General features: G+C 40.7%; 1 pseudogene; it reads left to right on the forward strand.

Annotated features, from left to right (window-relative positions):
• Window positions 1-19,608: 19,608 nt before the first annotated feature.
• On the forward strand, window positions 19,609-20,081 carry LOC110132525 (transcription factor BTF3 pseudogene; annotated as a pseudogene).
• Window positions 20,082-20,826: the final 745 nt, after the last annotated feature.

The following is a 20,826-nucleotide window of genomic DNA, read 5'->3' on the forward strand; positions in this document are numbered from 1 at the left end:
ATGTCTTAGAACAGGAGGTGCTGGTGAAGAGCATGAAAATAACAAGCCACCACCAACCAGAGGAATTTGGGAAAGGTCAAAAGGAGACAGGAGATGCCAGTCCATATGTCCTCCCAGAGTACTTCTTGCTGGAATTCATCTCCCCTGAGCGCCACCAGGAAGGACCCTGAGTCAGAACGATCATCCAGAGACTATCTGGAAACTAATCCCATCAGCATAAAACCCAAGACTTCAAGTCACTGGCAGAGCAGTCCTCCTGCATTCCCTCACCCTCCTGCTCTCCATCCAGGTACCCCTTCCCAATAAAGTCTCTTGGTTTTTCAGCAGATACGTCTGCTCAGACAATTCACTTCCAAGTGTTAGACAAGAGCTCACTCACAGGCCCTGGAAAGGGTCCCCCTTCCTGCAACAGGAGACCACAATCGCTTCCCCTTCCCCTCATCTTTCTGAGCCTGGAGACGAAGAATCCTGAGCAGCGGATTAGTGTATCTTACTTAAGATCCACCAGCTCCTTCCTTCACTCCTTCATTCAACGAACATTTGTGGAACATCTTCTCTGTGCCAAGCTCTGGGAGTAAAAGCATAATTAGAACACTGACCCTGCTCCCAGAGGGGCAACCAGGCTAGTGGAATGAACAGATCAGTAGAGAGATTGTCCCAGGGAGTGTCCCAGGAGAGGCAAAAGGATTTGTGTGTCCACCCTGCAAAGAGCTGAACTCTGACAGTCAGTGTGTGTGACAAACCAAGGGTTTACTGAAAGTGACAAGCAAGTGAGTCGGGGACAAGCCTCAGCTCAAACTCCAGCTTGTCTCTGAGTCAGGAGGGCTCTTAAAGGGGAAGAGCAAAGAAGCTGGGCTAAAACATCACCTTGTCACATTCCTGTGACATTTCTTGATCCTCGTTTCCAGAGTCAAGAAGCCTCTGGTATACAATTCTCTGGCCAGGTAGTCCATGGCTTAGGAGGCGGCTGGCTCATTTTGCTCTGAGTTAGTTCATGAAGGATGTTACCAACAATAACAGTTTTAGTCTCCTGACTCTCTGGTTGACGAGTGTTCACTTAGCACAAGACTGAGGTCAGATGGAACAAGAAAGGTAGTAAAGTTTTGGACAGAGAGGTTAATCATAAACTTGACAGGTAACTGAGTTAGAGGGACTAGGTTTCAGGCTGTCAGTGAGATGTGTACAAGGAGCTATTGGAGTAGGGAAGAAAAAACTATCTGGAGAGTAATGAAATCCAGATTAGAAATTAAACATAAAAAAGCAAACAAACAAAAAAATCCTATTTATCTGTCTCCTAGACCAGCAGATCTCAGTCTTAGGAGTACACTAGAATCACTTGGGGAGCTTTTCCAAGTACTGGTGCCCAGGCCCTTCCATAGATTCATTTTCATTGAATTGGGGTTTCTAATACGGGGACCTGTTATAGACTGAATGTTTGTGCGTTGTTGTTAGTTGCTCAGTTGTGTCTGACTCTTTGCAACCCAAAGGACTGTAGCTCGCCAGGCTCCTCTGTCCATGGGGATTCTCCAGGCAAGAATACTGGAGTGGGTTTCCATGCCCTCCTCCAGGGGATTTCCCCAAGCCAGGGACTGAGCCCAGGTCTCCTGCATTGCAGGCAGATTCTTTACCGTCTGGGCCATTATGTCCCCCTAAAGCTCATGTGTTAAAATCCTAACTCCCAACATGATGGCATTAGATAGGACTTTTTGGGAGGTAATTAGTCGTGAGGGTGAAGTCCTCACGAACGGGATTAGTGCCTTTATAAGAGACAGAAGTGCTTACTTTCTTATTCATTTTCTGCCTCCCTCTCCCTCTCTGTCTCTCTCTGTCTCATCTCTCGCTGCTTTCTGCCACATGAGGGTACAATGAGAACACAGCCAACCACAAACCAAGACATGGGCTCTCACCAGACACCAGATCTGCCACCCTCTTCATTATGGACTTCCCTGCCTCCAGAACTCTGAGGAGTAAATTGTTGCTGTTTAGGCCGCTCAGTCCACAATATTCTTGTTATCGGAGCCTGGACTGACCAAGACAGGACCTGAACATTCACCTTTTTGAAAGCTTCTCTAGTAATGTTGTGGTGCAGTACCAGCTGAGAACTACCATATCAGACTAGGCCAAGGCGATCTTCACCAAAACCCTGAGCTCATGTAATAATGCAACACTGGATACCTCCTTAAGTGTGTGTACCCTGTCATCTTCCAGATTATTAGCTACTTCTTCCACTCTCCCAAGCAATGCCTATGGGACCAAGCCTACTATAGTGACCTGATAAATATTTAACAAACACATCCACTTCAGTGAAAAGGTGACAAAACCACGCTTAAACTTGTCCATGAATGTCTTAGGTTCATAATCTAAGAGCTGAGGTTGTGCCAACACAATAATGAAATATAACAGGTAGTTTTAGTTCAGCTGGATCAGAAAGATGTGTCTGATTAAATCCAAAGACAATGATTGACTTGATGACCAGCCACCATCTGCTGATGAGTTTTTCCTCCAGAAAAGCGGAAAACAAAAATGTTGCCCAAGATGGCATGCCGCCATTTATCAGAGGGCAAAGGACCTCAATTCCAGTGAAGTGGATTTTTTTTTTTAAAGCAAGTTGACAGCATCCAGCTCTCAGCTGGCAATCAATGGATATACAGGGAAATGAATTCAGCCTTTTGTTGGATTAACTGCTGGCCTTGTAAAACGGAAGCCACTGACAAGCTGTGCCAAGTTTGAGGTTCACTTAATCAGCCAGAAGTTTCCAGCACTAAAGTCTTCTTGACAATGGTTGTCTGGGACAGCAGGACAAATTGTGGGAGGTGGAGGGGTGTTGGCTAAATCCTACGTGCTGAGATGCTGCTCAGTCAGGTGCCCACGCCAGTAAACTTCTTCTACGCCCAAGACAGAGTGGAACTTTCCCGACTGAACTAAATCCTCCAAGCTTCATTAAATCACGCTTTAGTACCACATTGTTCGGCCATCACCGCTCCCAGTGTTGTATGTCAAACCTGTCCCCTCACCGTCTCGGATAATAAAGTGTTTTATGGTTTTGCTGGATGATTGCTCCGCGTCCCTTTTATTTTCAAAATGGCACATAATAAATACCCCTGCAGAGGAAGGACTGATTTGATGGAAAACACTGCACCACATAGAGCCAAAAGCAATCAGGCTCACCCAGAAAAGACAGCGCAGCTGGTGGGGGTTCTGGATCCATGTGATTTGCAAATGTTTCCGCATCCATTCATGAAAAGCACAACCAGCAGGATGTGGCTCTGTGCCCCCCAAATAAGTGGCCTGTGATACAGCCGGCAGTCCAGGGGATTTAGTCCCGCATATGGTCAGTTCCAACCAGGCTGCAGTGATCAGCCCTTGGTTCAGCTAAGACATTTTAGAAAGATCTGCGTATCTGAGTGCTAAGTAGCTACAGTCGAGTCCGACTCTTTCCGACCCCATGGACTGTAGCCCTCTAGGTTCCTCTGTCCCTGGGATTCTGGAGTGGGTCACCACTTCCTCCTCCAGGGGATCTTCCCACCCAGGGATCGAACCCACATCCCCGACGCCTCCTGCATTGGCAGCTAAATTCTTTACCACTAGCGCCACCTGGGAAGCCCAGAAAGATCTGATGGACAAGTAAATGTAGCACTGAAAGAGGACTGATAGCTCATGCTGCCCTCAGGGGGCAGAGGGCACTTTGTTATGCTCAGCACATCTGTACCTTCCCTCTGAAGGCTAATCCTGTGAGCCTCATCATTTCGCTGTTTGATAGTGTAACTGCCATTTCCCTCACAGAGTCCAATTTAGCTTATAGAGGAGGAAGCTGTCATCCACAATCAAGACTGTACAGTGTTCTGACTGGAGTTCAGTCTGATATTTTGATTCCCAATTCAATTATTTTAATAATACATAGGCTTGGGTTTCAATCCAACCTAGTTCAGTCGACTTTTAAAACATGAAACTTTGATGCCTTTTTGTAAAAATCAGCATTTGATTTTGGTTGCAGGTTCCAAAATTGGTGTGATCTATTTCACTTGGGCTTTGAAGCTTTTGCTAAAGGCTTTGTTCTAGACAGACTCATTATCTGGGCTATCACTAGGCTTGTAACTTGCATCCTCAAAAACATCACTGTCAGTAGACTGCATTGATTTAGCCAAAAATAAGCATAACTCCTCAGTTAAAAGATTATAAATGGTTCTCTTTATATCGATTTGTTAAACTTGAGCATATGTAAAAAATTTAATTTTTTATTATTATTATATAAGACACTGAGACCACTTTTAAGGTAACATAAAGACATACAAGTTATCCAAAGAGCCATCTGTTTTGCTTCCTGGCATAAAATGCAGACGTCAAACACCTTTGAAAGGTAAACAGAGACATTTGTTCATGGTCACTATTGGCTATCTTTCAACAATGACACCATCTTTTTAAGGAAATAAATGAGTCAAGTTCATCTTGTAAGAAAGAGATAACTCATTAATGAGGTTATTGCTCTTCTAAGCCAGAACCCTAGCCAGCAACTGAGAAAATGAACTTTCTTTGTCAAGGTCCTATCAGTCAAATGAAAGCAAGTATTTCTCCATCAAAAGTTTCATCTCAAAAAAAAGTCTCATCTCCAACATAAAAACCTTCTTTAGAATGAAAGAGGTTTAGTTCAAGTAAAACCAGCCCAGGCAGCACGCATGGAGGAAGTGCAGAGTCATGACCTCTAGGCTCCTGGCTTGGTCTAGGGAGCAGCGATATCAAGCAGCAGGTCATCCGAGGCCAACATGCAGGACCGGGTGCTAGTGGATACAGAGGGTGATGTACACCAACTAGCCATCATCTCAATAAAGAGGTAACCTATCTCCCCAGTAAGCTGTCTTACAAGAAATTAAAAATAGCCACTGACATTTACATAACTTTCTTAGACTCTGCCCTACAATAGGAAAGCAAGAGGGAAGCCTGGAGCCCCCTCCGTGGAGCCCTTGCAAGCTAGCCTTCTGCTATGGTCACTTCCCCAGGTCTTGAGAGGAAAGGGATGGTCCATGCAATTCTCAATGGGTTCCCCAAACACTTGTATTGCACATGCATGCATGCTAACTCACTTCAGTCATGTCCAGCTCTTTGTAATGCTATGGACTGTAGCTCACCAGGCTCCTCTGTCCATGTGATTTTCTAGGCACGAATACTAGAGTGGGCTGCCATGCCCTCCTCCAGAGGATCTTTCCAACCCAAGGAATGAACCCAAGTCTCTTATGTCTCCTGCATTGGCAGGCAGGTTCTTTACAACTAGTGCCACCTGCAAAGCCCTTTTATTGCACACCCCAGCCATAAACATTTCTGAGCATGCACTCCTGCTCAGTTTAAATTTATTTATCTATTTATTATTAAATTAAATGCACACACAACTATATTGATAGAATATGTACATTTTAAAACTTTCACCTAAAATAGATATTTTATAATAATGAGATAAAACAGAACAATAGGACTCCTGCTTATGATGACAGACAAGCTACCTCAATCTATCACCTCTGGTGAAAATAACTAAAGACGGTAGATACGTATTTTCTCAAACCTATGTAAATATGAGGATGAACTGGCGACAAAGTAATATATTTTCAGAGGCCAAAAACTAACTGAAAAATGAAACTAGGAGAGTATAGGGAGGACAGAGACAACTTCTATCTGAGGCTATTTGCTGAATTTAGTGAATCTGAGCACCAGCTTTCAGCACCTTGGGAAGTGAAGGGCACAGGAGACAAAGGCTAAGTCTGCTCCAAACGTGGGGAGTCTGATAGGAGACCCCCACTTACAAAGCTGGGATCCCAAAGGGCTGCACTCTCCACGTAGAGATAAACCAGAAGTAAATGCACTCCGCCCCTTGGCAGACAGCAAAGATGTTCCCCTGTTTTAAGCCTTGAAACAAGGTAGAGAAAAGTCCCTTGAGAATTTGTAGCCAGCAGTTGACACTCATCTAGCTGTTCAGTCCAGGTTCACTGTACCTTAAGCCAAGACTTCAGTTTAAAGTGGTCCTTGGTGTGTAGTATCCCAGTATGTGTATGTGCTCAGTCATTTAGTCGTGTCTGATTCTTTGTGACCCCGTGGACTGTAGCCCGCCAGGCTCCTCTGTCCATGGGATTCTCCAGCCAAGAATACTGGAGGGGGTTGCCATTTCCTGCCCTAGGGGATCTTCCCGACCCAGAGGTCCAACTTGCATCTCCTGTATTGGCAGGTGATTCTTCACCACTGTACTACCTAGGAAGCGCGGGTGCCTAGTAAAAACAAACCAGAGACTCTCTATACTAGTAGGGGATTTTTGTTTTCATCCCCCTGATGATTAATGACATGGAGGACATTGTCATGTGCTTATTGGTCACTTACATATCTTCTTTGGTAAAATGTCTGCTTATGTATTTTATCCACTTTAATTGGGTTGTTCCCTTTTTTACTATTGACTGGTAGTAGTTCTTTGTTCTAAACGTGTTTAGTGAGATAAAGGCAGTCTGATGAATAGAAATATTTTATTTCGATGAAGTTGAAGTCAGTATATTTTTGTGTCCTGTCAAGAAATCTCTGGGCTTCCTTGGTGGCTCAGTGGTAAAGAATCCACCTGCCAATGCTGGAGACACAGGTTCGATCCCTGATCAGGGTAGATTCCACAAGCTGCTGGGCAGCTAAGCTCTTGCACCATGACTATTGAGCCTGTGTTCTAGAGCCTGAGAGCCGCAACTACTGAAGCCTGCGCACCTAGAGTCTGTGCTCTGCAATGAGAGAAGCCACTGCATTGAGAAGCCCAGGCACGGCATCTAGAGAGGAGGCCCCACTCATCGCAATTAGAGGAAAGCCTGTGTGGCAGCGAAGAGCCAGCACAGCCAAACAAATAAAATGTAAACTAATAGATAAACAAAATTTATAATAAATAAACATAAATTTAAATTTATCATTATTATGTATGTATTTATTTAAAATAAAATATAAAATGTAAATAAATAAAATTTATTTATTTTAAATAAATAAAATTCAAAATAAAATTATTTTTTAAAAAACAACTTTTCAGTTGTTGTTCAGGAGCCTCAGTTCCACTCACAAAGAAGCAAAGAGGTCAGTGCAAGGCAAGAATCAACTTGGCTTAAAAAGGCACATTCACAGTGCCCAAAGACCCAGCACAGCCAAAAACAAATAAATAAATAAGAAATCTTTGCCCACTCTAAGGTCACAAATATATTTTCCTTTTTTCTTCTAGAACCTTTATGTCTCGTTTATGTTTTAACAATATGATCCACCTTAAATTAATTTTTATTGAGGATGTGAGAAAGAGATTATGGTTCACTGTTTTTTTTTTTCATACATATTATCCAGTCATTGAATATCACTTGCTGAAAACATTTTCTTTTCCCACATTGAATTACATCAAATGACTATTAAAAATCAGTTGACCATACAGTCAGACAGGACTTAGTGACTCAGCAACAACAGATACAGCCTGGAAGGGAGGGCAGTTTAGGGGAGGATGGATACATGAATACGTATGGCCGAATCCCTTCAATGTTCAGCTGAAACTATCACAGTGTTATTAATTGGCTATATGAGTGCCTGCTAAGTCATTTCAGTCGTGTCCCACTCTTTCGACCCTATGGACTATAGCCTACCAAGCTTCTCTGCCCACGGGGATTCTCCAGGCAAGATTACTGCAGTGGGTTGCCATGCCATCCTATAGGGGATCTTCCTAACCCAGGGTTCAAACCCACATCTTTTATGTCTCTTGCATTGGCAGATGGGTTCATCACCACTAGCACCACCTGGGAAGCCCTAACCAGCTATCAGTTCAGTTCAGTCACTCAGCCATGTCCAAATCTTTGCGACCCCATGGACTGCAGCACACCAGACTTCCCTGTCCATCACCAACTCCCAGAGTTTACTCAAACTCATGTCCATTGAGTCAGTGATGCCATCCAACCATCTCATCCTCTGTCGTCCCCTTCTCCTCCCACCTTCAATCTTTCCCAGCATCAGGGTCTTTTCCAAAAAGTCAGTTCTTTGCATCAGGTGGCCAAAGTATTGGAGTTTCAGCTTCAGCATCAGTCCTTCCAATGAATATTCAGGACTGATTTCCTTTAGGATGGACTAGTTGGATCTCTTTGCTGCCCAAGGGACTCTCAAGAGTCTTCTCCAACACCATAGTTGAAACGCATCAATTCTCGGCACTCAACTTTCTTTATAGTCCAACTCTCACATTCATACATGACTACTGGAGAAACCATAGCTTTGACTAAATGGACCTTTGTTGGCAAAGTAAAGTCCCTGCTTTTTAACATGCTGTCTAGGTTGGTCATAACTTTTCTTCCAAGGAGCAAGCGTCTTTTAATTTCATGGCTGCAGTCACCACCTGCAGTGATTTTGGAATGCAAAAAAATAAAATCTGTCACTGTTTCCATTGTTTCCCAATCTTTTTTTGCCATGATCTTAGTTTTCTGAATGTTGAGTTTTAAGCCAACTTTTTCACTCTCCTCTTTCAATTTCATCAAGAGGCTCTTTAGTTCTTTTCACTTTCTGCCATGAAGGTGGTGTCATCTGCATATCTGAGGTTATTGATATTTCTCCTGGCAATCTTGATTCCAGTTTGTGCTTCAACCAGTCCAGCATTTCTCATGGTGTATTCTGCATGTAAGTTAAATAAGCAGGGTGACAATATACAGCCTTGACGTTCTCCTTTCCTGATTTGGGAACCAGTCTGTTGTTCCATGGCCAGTTCTAACTGTTGCTTCTTGAACTGCATACAGATTTCTCAGGAGGTGGGTCAGGTGGTCTGGTAATCCCATCTCTTTAAGAATTTTCCACAATTTGTTGTGATTCACACAGTCAAAGGCTTTGACATAGTCAGTAAAGCAGAAATAGATGTTTTTCTGGAACTCTCTTGCTTTTTCGATGATCCAGCAGATGTTGGCAATTTGATCTCTGGTTCCTCTGCCTTTTCTAAATACAGCTTGAACATCTGGAAGTTCATGTTTCACATAATGTTGAAGCTTGGCTTGGAGAATTTTGAGCATTACTTTACTAGCATGTGAGATGAGTACAACTGTGTAGTAGCTTGAGCATTCTTTGTCATTGCCTTTCTTAGGGATTGGAATGAAAACAGACCTTTTCCAGTCCTGTGGCCACTGCTGAGTTTTCCAGATTTGCTGGCATATTGAGTGTAGCACTTTCACAGCACTATCTTTTAGGATTTGAAATATCTCAACTGGAATTCCACTAGCTGTGTTCATAGTGATGCTTCTTAAGGCCCACTTGACTTTACATTCCAGGATGTCTGGCTCTAGGTGAGTGATCACACCATCATGGTTATCTGGGTCATGAAATTCTTTTTTGTATAGCTCTTCTATATCCCAATACAAAATAAAAACTTAAAAAAAAAATCAGTTGACCATATATATTGTGGGTCTATTTCTGGACTTTATACTATTTCACTGATCTATTTGTCAATACTTGTCCCAATATAGTACTATCCTTACATTAATATTCAACTGTCTTGATTATTATGGCTTTATAATAAGTCCTGAAACTGTGTGTGTAAATCCTTCAACTTTGTTTTCTCTTGCTTTCAAAATTGTTTGGACCCTTGTAGATGTTTTGCATTTCCATAAAAAATATTGATTCATCTTGACAATTTCTTCAAAAACATCTGCTGGGATTTGGGTTGAGATTTCCTTAATCAATAGGTCAATCTGGGGAAAATGGATATCTTAACACTATTTAGTCATCTGATGCATTAACATTCTACCTGGACTTTGCTTACACCATTCCTATACATTAAAGTTTTTGTCTTTCAGCCAAAGCTAACTTTAACTACTACATCAATATAGGAATATGGGTAAAATGCCTGATTTCCAGATCATAAAGGGGGAAAATGAAAAAATTTTAATTATTCCATCTCAAGAGAGAGAAAGGAAAGAGAGAGGGAGGAAGGGAAAGAGAGAAGAAGGACAAGTAAAGAGAGAAATAGTCATCACTGAAAGCATAAAAGGCAGTAGTGGAAATAAATATAAAGAGTCATGATAGTAAATATGAATGGGCAACCAGTTGAGCAAACTAGAATGTACTGATGGCTTCCTCCACCAGAAAAAAAAAAAAAATGACTAAGAAACTACAGGAACAAGAGAGGAAAGTGGAGCTCAGAAACTAACCAAAAACCAAGACAGAACGCTGGGAAGATGAAAGCATGACTTGAGTTGGTATCCGAGGGTAAGTGAAAAGGTAAGCAGTGGGAGCCTGGGGCTGCCAGACACAGAAGTAAAGCACTGACTGGGATGCAGTTTTTCAAGTTCTACTCTTGCCTCCTCCCCACAACTTCCTAGGGATCCTCTTTGCTTGTCTCTTCACTGCAGAACTTAATAGAAACAATCCTCACAGCAAACCAACTGTCCAAGGGGTCAAATTAGGGAAGCATATATACATACCCCGCTGGGCTTCCCAGGTAGCACAGTGCTAAAAAATCTGCCTGCAATGCAAGAGACACAGGTTTGATCCCCAGGTTGGGAAGACCCCCTAGAAAAGGAAATGGCAACCCACTCCAATATTCTTGCCTGGAAAATTCCATGGACAGAGGAGCCTGGCGGGCTACAGTCCATAGGATCACAAAGAGTGGGACACGACTGAGCGCATGCGCGCCCGGGCGTGCGCGCACACGTGCACGCACACACACACACCCTGCGAGGGTGCATAGTTGAGGAAAACAGGAGCCAGTTGACCATCCACCCTCAAGTCTAATTCCTTCACAGCTCATCACACTGCAGGCAGATTCTTTACCATTTAAGCCACCAGGGAAGCCCTAAAAAATAAGAATCAAGTACAAAGAGATAGCACCTCCCACCTATTAAAATAACTGGCATCAAAAAACCAAGACACAAGTGTTGGTGAGGATGTGCAGAAAAGAGAAATTTCATACACACGCGGTAGGAACAGAAATTAGTACAACCCTTATGGAACTCATCCAGGGTCTTCCCTGTAGCTCAAATGGTAAAGAATCTGCTTGCAACACGGGAGACCCAGGTTTAGTCCCTGGGTCAGGAAGATCCTCTGGCAAAGGGAATGGCAATCCACTCCGTATTCTTGGCTGGAGAATCCCATGGACAGAGGAGCCTGGCGGGGTACAATCTGTGGGATCGCAAAGAGTTGGACGCAACTGAGCGACTAACACTAACACTATTGAAATCATTGTGGAGGTTCCTCAGAAAATGAATAATCAACTATCATATGATCCAGTAACCCCACTTCTGGGTCTACACACTAAAGAAATAAAAACAGGATCTCAAAGAGCTATCTGCACACTCATGTTCATTACAGCATTAATCCTGATAGCCAAGATATGAAAACAACCTAAGTGTCTGTCAACAGATTAATGCATTAAATATATATATATATATATATATGTATATACGTGTGCATGTGTGTGCGTGTAAAATGGAATATATTCAGCATGAGAAAGAAGGAATCCTGCCATGTATTCCCTACGTGGCCCTACATGGATGGATCTTGATTACATCATGCTAAGTTAAATAAGTCAGGCTATAAAAGATAAATCCTGTATGACACCACTTACAGGTAGAATCTAAAAAGGCCAACTCATAGAAACAGGGGATAGAATGGTGGCTACAAGGGGCTGGGGTGGGAGGTAGGGGGAATGAGGAGATATTGGTAAATGGCATAAACTTCCAGTTACAAGAAGAATAAGCTCTGGGGATCTAATGTACAATGTGGTGGTTATTGTTAATAATAGTGTACTATATACTTAAAATTTTCTAAGAGTTTTTATCTTAAATGTTCTTACTGCAAGATAAAAATAGTAATTATGTGACATGATGGAGGTGCTTAATCATATTGCAAATGCATCAAATCAACAATGTACATCTTAAACTTGTTATATGTTGTTATACATATATATAATATAATATGTCAACTATATCTTAGTAAAACTAGGAAAAAGAAGAAACAGGAATCACATTGACATCCAAGTTCTCAACCATAACACAGGAAGCAAGAAAGTGATGGGGTGATATTTTAAAGTATTTAAGTGAAAGAACTTTGAAGCTACAATTTAAAATATACAGTCAACTCTTTATGTAGCTTTGAAGAAGTAATGAAACTATTCTTATGCATCCACACCCTTGGAAGTTTTGCCACACAAAGACCCATATTTCGGGGGGAGGCAGTGGGTGAGGAACACCTTAACAGCTGAAGAAAACACTCAAGAAGATGTTGTACCAAATATGAAAACTACGATTCTTTAACACTTTGGTGAAATGTATTGTTTAAGGGGGAAAAAAAAAACACAAGCAGAGGAAAGGGATATAAGCAAACAAGAGAAAGAAACATGTACCCATAGTATGAAGCACTAAAATTCTAGACAGCTTCAACAAGACAGGAAGGAAAAGTGAAAGTGAAGTCTCTCAGTTGTGTCCAACTCTGCAACCCTGTGGACTGTAGCCTACCAGGCTCCTCCCTACTCCATGGGATTCTCCAGGCAAGAATACTGGAGTGGGGTGCCATTTCCTTTTCCAGGTGATGTTCCCGACCCAGGGATTGAACTCAGGTCTCCCACATTGCAAGAAGACACTTTACCCTCTGAGCCACCAGGGAAGGTTACACATGAAGGTGGTATGAGAGCATGTTAAGTACAGTGTTAATGAGAAGATACAGACACTAATAAGCTCAAGAAATCAGGGATAAATAAGTATGAGTATGATTTTTAAGTTAAGGGAAGCTATCATATGAAGAAATTGACCAGTAGGAGAAAACTCAAAGTACACAATGAAAAGAAAGGAGAAAAATTAAGGGAAAAAAAAAAAGCTATGGAAAACACGAAATAAGTTCTAATACATACATATAGAATAATAAAATAGAGAGAGAAATGAGTTCTAGCACAGTAATTAAAATAAATCCCAGTATGTTAAACTCATCAACTAGATAATGAAGACCTTTAGATTGGATTTAAAAACAAACAAAAGGTAAAAATATATAGCCAAAAGACACATGGAAAGGCAGAAAATAAAGACTAGATGAGAAACATAAACTAAAATAAGCTGAGGAGTAGTCTTAATGTCCAACGATATAGATTATAAAGCCATATACATACATGAAGTATTTCATAAATGGCAATATGTGGTAAAGTAAGCAATAAACAAGAAAATATATCAATCATAAACATATTTACTGATAGGAATATTGTCTCACAATACATTGGGAAACAGTTGATAAAACTGCAAATAGAAATAAGCAAGTCAACAACTGTAGTTAGAGATTTAACTTACCCTTTTCAGAAACCATTAAACTAAAGTAAGGTACATTGAAAATATGAACTATGTAGCAAATAAGTTTGATCTCAGAGAATTTGCATTTTTGCAAGCATATGTGGAATATTTACAAGATTGAAAGGAGATCCAACCAGTCCATCCTAAAGGAGATCAGTCCTGGGTGTTCATTGGAAGGACTGATGCTGAAGCTGAAACTCCAATACTTTGGCCACCTCATGCGAAGTTGACTCATTGGAAAAGACCCTGATGTTGGGAGGGATTGGGGGCAGGAGGAGAAGGGGACGACAGAGGATGAGATGGCTGGATGGCATCACCAACTCAATGGACATGAGTTTGGGTAAACTCCAGGAGTTAGTGATGGACAGGGAGGCCTAGCATGCTGCAACTCTCTGGGGTCGCAGAGAGTCGGACACAACTGAGTGACCGAATGAACTGAAGTGAGACCATAGGTTATAGAGGAAAACTCAAAGCCTCTAAATGATCAATATATTAAAACTGAGTAATCTAATGAAATTAGAAATTAGTTTTTAAACATGACTTTTTGAAAAATCCCAAACTAAATAACCTTATTTAGATTGCAAACTAAAATAACATTATTAAAAAAATTTTAAAGCAAAAATAAGGAAAATCTAAAACTGGAAAAGAAAACAGCCAAAAATGTAGAACTTAAGAGATATTTTCTTATTTACAGCTTTAAAATGCATGACATGGAGGTATGAGTTAACAATGTAGGAATCATCTCACCACCACAGTGGCATGTAATACACCAAATTACCATGTTGTACATGCTAAACTTATACAATGTTATGTGCAATTGTATCTCAATCAGTTCAGTTCAGTCGTTCAGTCGTGTCCGACTCTTTGCGACCCTATGAATTGCAGCATGCTAGGCCTCCCTGTCCATCACCAACTCCTGGAGCTTACTCAAACTCATGCCCATCGAGTCGGTGATGCCATCCAGCCATCTTATCCTCTGTCATCCCCTTCTGCTCCTGCCCCAACCCCTCCCAGTATCAGGGTCTTTTCCAATGAGTCAACTCTTCGCATGAGGTGGCCAAAGTATTGGAGTTTCAGCTTCAGCATCAGTCCTTCCAATGAACACCCAGGACTGATTTCCTTTAGGATGGACTGGTTGGATCTCCTTGCAGTCCAAGGGACTCTCAAGACTCTTCTCCAACACCACAGTTCAAAAGCATCAATTTTTTGGCACTCAGCTTTCTTCACAGTCCAACTCTCACATCCATACATGACCACTGGAAAAACCATAGCCTTGACCAGATGGACCTTTGTTGGCAAAGTAATGTCTCTGCTTTTTAATATGCTATCTAGGTAGAGCTGGGGAAAAAAGAAAGAAAAGAAAGGTTTAAAATGAAGCATTTGATGGAGGTAGATGGGATAAAAGCAACATGAAGTGAAAGTGCTAGTCACTCAGTCATGTCCAACTCTGCAACCCCATGGACTGTAGCCCACCAGGCTCCTGCAACCATGGGATCCTCCAGGCAAGAATACTGAAGTGCGTCACCATTGACCTCCAGGGGATCTTCCCAACCCAGGGATCGAAGTCCAGTCTCCCACATTGCAGTGGATTCTTTACCATCTGAGCTGCCAGGGAAGCCCTAAAGCAACATAATGAACTCAGAAAATCACGAAGAAAGGAAACAGTAAGTGCAAAAATCAATAAAACAAATTGATAAATGGTAAAAATGATTAAAGCCAGTTCACTTGAAATATGAGTAAAGCAGGCAAACCTCTGATAAAACTACTCTAGAGAAAGATTTTTAAAATTCAAATAAAAATATATAGACAGAAAGGGGAAAATAACTAGAGATATTTTTTAAGTAATAAGATAGTATCATAAATAACTGGTAATAAATTTTACAACTTGATAAAATGAATACATTCCTAAAGAATAAATAAAGAAATGAATGCAATTTGTGGTACCAGAGGAAATAGATAACTCGAACAAACAATAAATATTAAATACATGAAGTGTTCAAAGATTTACCTCTCAAGACAGGAAAAAAATTATTTTATAAGTGAGTTTTACCTAACTTTCAAGAAAGCACTAAATTCTAACTTATACAAGTTGTTCCAAAGAAAAGAGAAAAAAAAAAGTTACTCAGTTCATTTTAGGCAACTAATGAAATATTGATTTCCAAATGAGAACAGTAAAAGGAAAAAACCATACAGAATTTCCCTTCTGAATGCAAATGTAAATGTAAAATCATACAACATTTCCCTCACAAATGGAAATGTTAATATAGTCCTACAGTATATTACAAACATTAATACTTAAGTTTCAAGTTAGATTTCTCCCACGAATGCAAGATTGGTTTAATATTAGAAAAAATCAATCAATGTAATTCAGCATATTAATAAACATTCTCAATGCAAGAAAAACATTTGATAAAATACAACCATGCATAACTTTTTAAGAATATCATTTAAAAATAGAAAGGAGTTACTTTATTGGAAATTCATATCTTAAAACCTATAGTTAACATTATGCTTAACGAAGAAATTTTAGAAACATTCCCTTTAGAGCTGAAACTAATACAAGAATTTCCAGAATCCCCACTATTTTTAACATAACTAGAGTTCTGCCGTATACTATAAGGGAAAAAATGGTATGGTTAAGAATGGACAGGAAAAGATAAAACCTTTTCATTTGCAGATGGTATGATCATCTGTCTAGAAACTAACAGAATTAAGTTCAGCATATGACAGCAATAGTAAAAAAAAAATCCTTTCACAAAAACAACAAAAAGATAAAGTTCCATGAATTAAATTAATCAGAAATACACAAAAGCCCGATGATGAAATATTTAAAGATCTAATAAAAAATAGAAAATGGTCTAAATGAATGGAAAGATGTTTCATGGTTTTGGATGATATAACAAAGATGTCAATATTCCTCCAAACTAATCTACAAATTCAATATAATCTCAATTAAAATTCCATTTGGATTTCCTGAGACACTCAATAAAGCTTACATGGAGAAACAGACTTACACATACTTAACCAGACCTTGAAGAAGAGGGGGCGTGTTTGACCTACCAGACTTAGAACATATTTTTTTTTTAATTATTTGTTGTTGTTCAGTCACTCAGTCATATTTGACTCTTTGCGACCCCATGGGCTGTGGCACTCCAGGCTTCCCTGTCTTTCACTATTTCCCAGAGTTTGTTCAAACTCATGTCCATTGAATGAGTGATGCCATCCAACCATCTCATCCTCTGTCATCCCCTTCTCCTCCTACCCTCAATCTTCCCCAGCATCAGGGTCCTTTCCAGTGAGTCAGTTCTTCGCATCAGGTATCTAAAGTATTGGAGTTTCAGCTTCAACATCAGTCCTTCCAATGAATATTCAGGACAGATCTCCTTTAGGATGGACTGGTTTGATCTTGCAGTCCAAGGGACTCACAAGAGTCTTCTCCAACACCACAGTTCGAAATCATAAATTCTTCAGTGCTCAGCCTTCTTGCCTGCAATGCAGGAGACCAGGATTCGATTCCTAGGTTGGGAAGATCCCCTGGAGAAGGAAATGGCAACCCACTCCAGTATTCTTGCCTGGAGAATCCCATGGATAGAGGAGCCTGGCTGGCTACAGTCCATGGGTCGCAAAAGTCAGACAAAACTGACTGATTTCACTCACTCAGACTTCTTTATGGTCCAGATCTCACACCTGCACATGACTACTGGAAACCATAGCTTTCACTAGACAGACCTTTGTTGGCCAAGTGATGTCTCTGCTTTTTAATACACAGTCTAGGTTTGTCATAACTTTACTTCCAAGGAGCAAGCATCTTTGTTTCATAGCAAAATTGAGGGTAAGGTGTAGAGATGGATACCCTGCCCCACACATGCGTAGGTTCTTTCCCCCGTGGTCAATACAACCCCCCCAGAGTGGTATATTCATTAAAACTGATGAACTTATATTGACACATCCTAATACTCAAAGTTTATAATTTACATTGGGCTTACTCTTGGTATTGTAGGTGCTATAGGTTTGGATGCTTGTATAATGCCTATATCCATCATTATGGTATCATCCACCGTATTTTCCCTGTGTAAAAATCTTCTGTGCTCCATCTCTTCAGCCCCACCACTCACCACCTTTCCCCTGGTGACATTGGGCTTTTCACCATCTCTACAGTTTCTTTTTCTCCAAAATGTTATATAGTTGGAAACACACATTATGTAGCCTTTTCAGACTGTCTTCTTCCACTCTGTAATACACAGCTAAGGTTCTTTCAAGTCTATTCATGAGTGGATAGTTCATTTTAGTGCTGAATAATATTCCATTGTCTTGAGGTACCATGATTTCTTTAACCATTCATCTATAAAAGGACATTTAATTGCATCCAAGTTTTGGGCAGTTATGAATAAAGCTGCTACAAACATATATGTGCAGAATTTTGTGTTGGAATGAAATGGAATATGCTTTCCATTTCTTTGTAAACAACAAAGAGTGTGACTGTTGGATCACATCATCAGAGTTCATTTATTTTTCTAAGAAACTGCCAAACTGTCTTCCAAAGTGATTGAAGCACTTTTCATACCCAACAGCAATAAATAATAGTTTCTGTTGCTTCACATCCTTGCCAGAATTTGATGTTGTCTGTGTCCTGGATTTTGGCCACTCTAATAGGTACATCTTTCTTTGTATAGTTTCAATAACAATCCTTTATCGCATGTATCAATTGCAAATACGATATCCGAGTCTGTGGCTTATCTTTTCATTCTCTTGACTTGTCTTTTTCAGAGTAGAAGTGTTTAATTTTAATGAAGTCCAGCTTATCAATTATTTCTTTCACAGATCATGCCTTTTTTGTTGTACCTAAAGAGTCATAGCCATACCCAAGGTTATACAAGTTTTTCTTATGTAATTTCTAGGTGTTTTGTAGGTTTGGATTTTATATTTACATTTGTGAATCATTTTGGGCTTCCCAGGTGGCGCTAGAGGTAGAGAACCCACTTGCCAATACAGGTAGACTAAGAGATTCAGGTTGATCCCTGGGTGGGGAAGATGGCCTAGAGGAGAGCACAGCCACCCATACCAATATTCTTGCCTCAAGAATCCCATGGACAGAGGAACCTAGAGGGCTGTAGTCCATAGGAACGCACAGTCAGACACATCTGAAACTACTTAGCATGCATGCAGGTATGTGCTCCGCTATGAGTTAATTTTAAGAAGCTGTAAGGTCTATGTCTAGATTTATTTTTTTCATGTGGATGTCCAGTTGTTCCATTACCATTTGTTAAAAAGACTAACTTTGTTACATTACTGCTTTTAGTCCTTTGCCAAAGATCAATTGGCTATATTTATGTGGATCTATTTCTGGGCTCTCTGTCTGTCTCATTGATCTACTTGTCTATTCTGTTACCATTACCACACTATCTTGATCACTATAGTTTTACAGTAAGTCTTAAAGTTGAGTATTGTCAGTCCTCCAACTTTGTTCTTCTGTACCAGTATTGTTTTGGTTTGGGGGGTGGTCTTTTGCCTAGAATATTACTTAAAGCTATAGTAAAATAATAATATGATTTTGGCTCAAGTAACTCAGAGACAGATTCATCCATATACAAGAACCTATTATGCAATAAATGTAGCATCAAAAGGAAAAAAAACAGACGGCTTAGTAGATGCTGTTAGGAAAATTGCTTTGCTGTACAAAGGAATATAAAAGAACATTTAGTACAAAGGTGAACACTAGATGAATTAAAGATGTAAATATAAATGGTAATAGAATAAAGTTACTAGAAGAAAACTAAGTTTTATTTGTAATCTGGTGTTGGGAAGAACTTAAACAAAACTTCAAATGCATACACTATTAGCCAAAAATGGATGAGTATAATAACATCAACCTTAAAGATTTCTGTTCAGCAAAATTTACCATTGAATAAAAATTAATAAACAGCCAGCAAAACAGGGGAAGTTATTTGCAATGTCTAAAGCTGACAAAAAGCTAGTATGTAGAATATCCAGGAAATGCCTACCAATCAAGAAGCAATGGACAGAAACTGCAATAACATAAAGAAGCAAGAAACAGGCAAAGCATTTGAATAGGCAGTGTGCAGAAGACACCCGAAAAAAGGCGACAACTCATGATAAAATGTACCAAAACAACTGGCAATGAGATAACACAGGAACAAAAATGCTCATCACTTTACACCTGCCCAGACTGTTAGAGCTAGCTGTCACCTCGCACTCCCACATGTGTGGGCCTAATCTCAGCTGGTCTGCCCGAGACCTCCTGGGCGCCACCCCTCGAAGCCCCAGCCCCCATCCCCACCCCCACCAGCCCCATTTCCACTGCAACAAGATGAAAGAAATGGTCCAGAACCAGGAGAAACAACAGGCACAAGCGCTCATTGACAGGAAAGGAACTGCTCGCAGAAAGAAGGTTCACAGAACAGCCACAGCAGATAACAAAAACCTTCAGTACTCTTTAAAGAAGTTAGAGGTAAAATCATCTCATATTCAAGAGGTGAACGTGGTCACAAACCAAGGAACCGTGGTCCTTGGTTTCTTTAACCACCCTGAAGTTCAGGCATCTCTGGCAACAGACACTTTCACCATCACTGTCCATGCTGAGACAAAGCAGCTAAAGAAATGCCACCCTGCGTCATAAACCACATTGGCGCAGGTCGTCTGCCCCCTTTAAGGAGACTGAGTGAAGTCCTGCCCAAACAATCTGGGGGTGGAAAAGCACCACTCACTCCTGGAGAGGATGCTGATGAAGTTCCAGATCTTGTGGAGAATTTTGAAGAGTCTTCCAAGAACGAAGCAAACTGAATTGAGTCATCTTCTGAAGAAGACAAAACTTGAAGAAGTGACTGAGACTGCTATTTCATATGATGATTGCTTTTTAAAATTTTGTCTATGGATCTGATAAAATCTAGATCATTAATATTTTGAAGCCCAAGTCCCTGGACACTGCAGCTCTTTTCAGTTTTTGCTCGTACACAATTTATTCTTTCAAGCTAATTAAGCTGAGGACGCCTGGGGATAAAGTTTGAAACAAAAGATTCACAGGTATAAAGAACAGACTTTGGGACTCTGTGGGAGAAGGCGAGGGTGGGATGATTTGAGAGAATAGCAATGAAACATGTATATTACCATACGTGAAATTGATGACCAGTCCCAGTTCGATGCATGAAGCAGGGCACTCAAAACCCGTGCACTGGGACGACCCAGAGGGATGGGGTGGGGAGGGAGGTGGGAGGGGGTTCAGGATGGGGGTCACATGTGCACCCGTGACTGATTCATGCGACTGCAGGGCAAAACCCACAATATTGTAAAGTAATTAGCCCCCAATTGAAATAGATTAATTTTAAAAGCAAAAAAAGAGACTGTTAGAAATTGGAAAGGTGGATAAACTCAAGCATTAGGTGGGGATATAGAAATATAAGTATCCCCGTTCACTGCCAGGCTTCCCAGGTGGCACCAGTGGTAAAGAACCCGCCTGCCAATGCAGGAGACATAAGAGATAAAGGTGACATCCCTGGGTTGGGAGAAGGACACGGCAACCCACTCGAGT

Source organism: Odocoileus virginianus, chromosome 8 (genome assembly GCF_023699985.2).
Source record: "Odocoileus virginianus isolate 20LAN1187 ecotype Illinois chromosome 8, Ovbor_1.2, whole genome shotgun sequence".
NCBI lineage: Eukaryota > Metazoa > Chordata > Mammalia > Artiodactyla > Cervidae > Odocoileus > Odocoileus virginianus.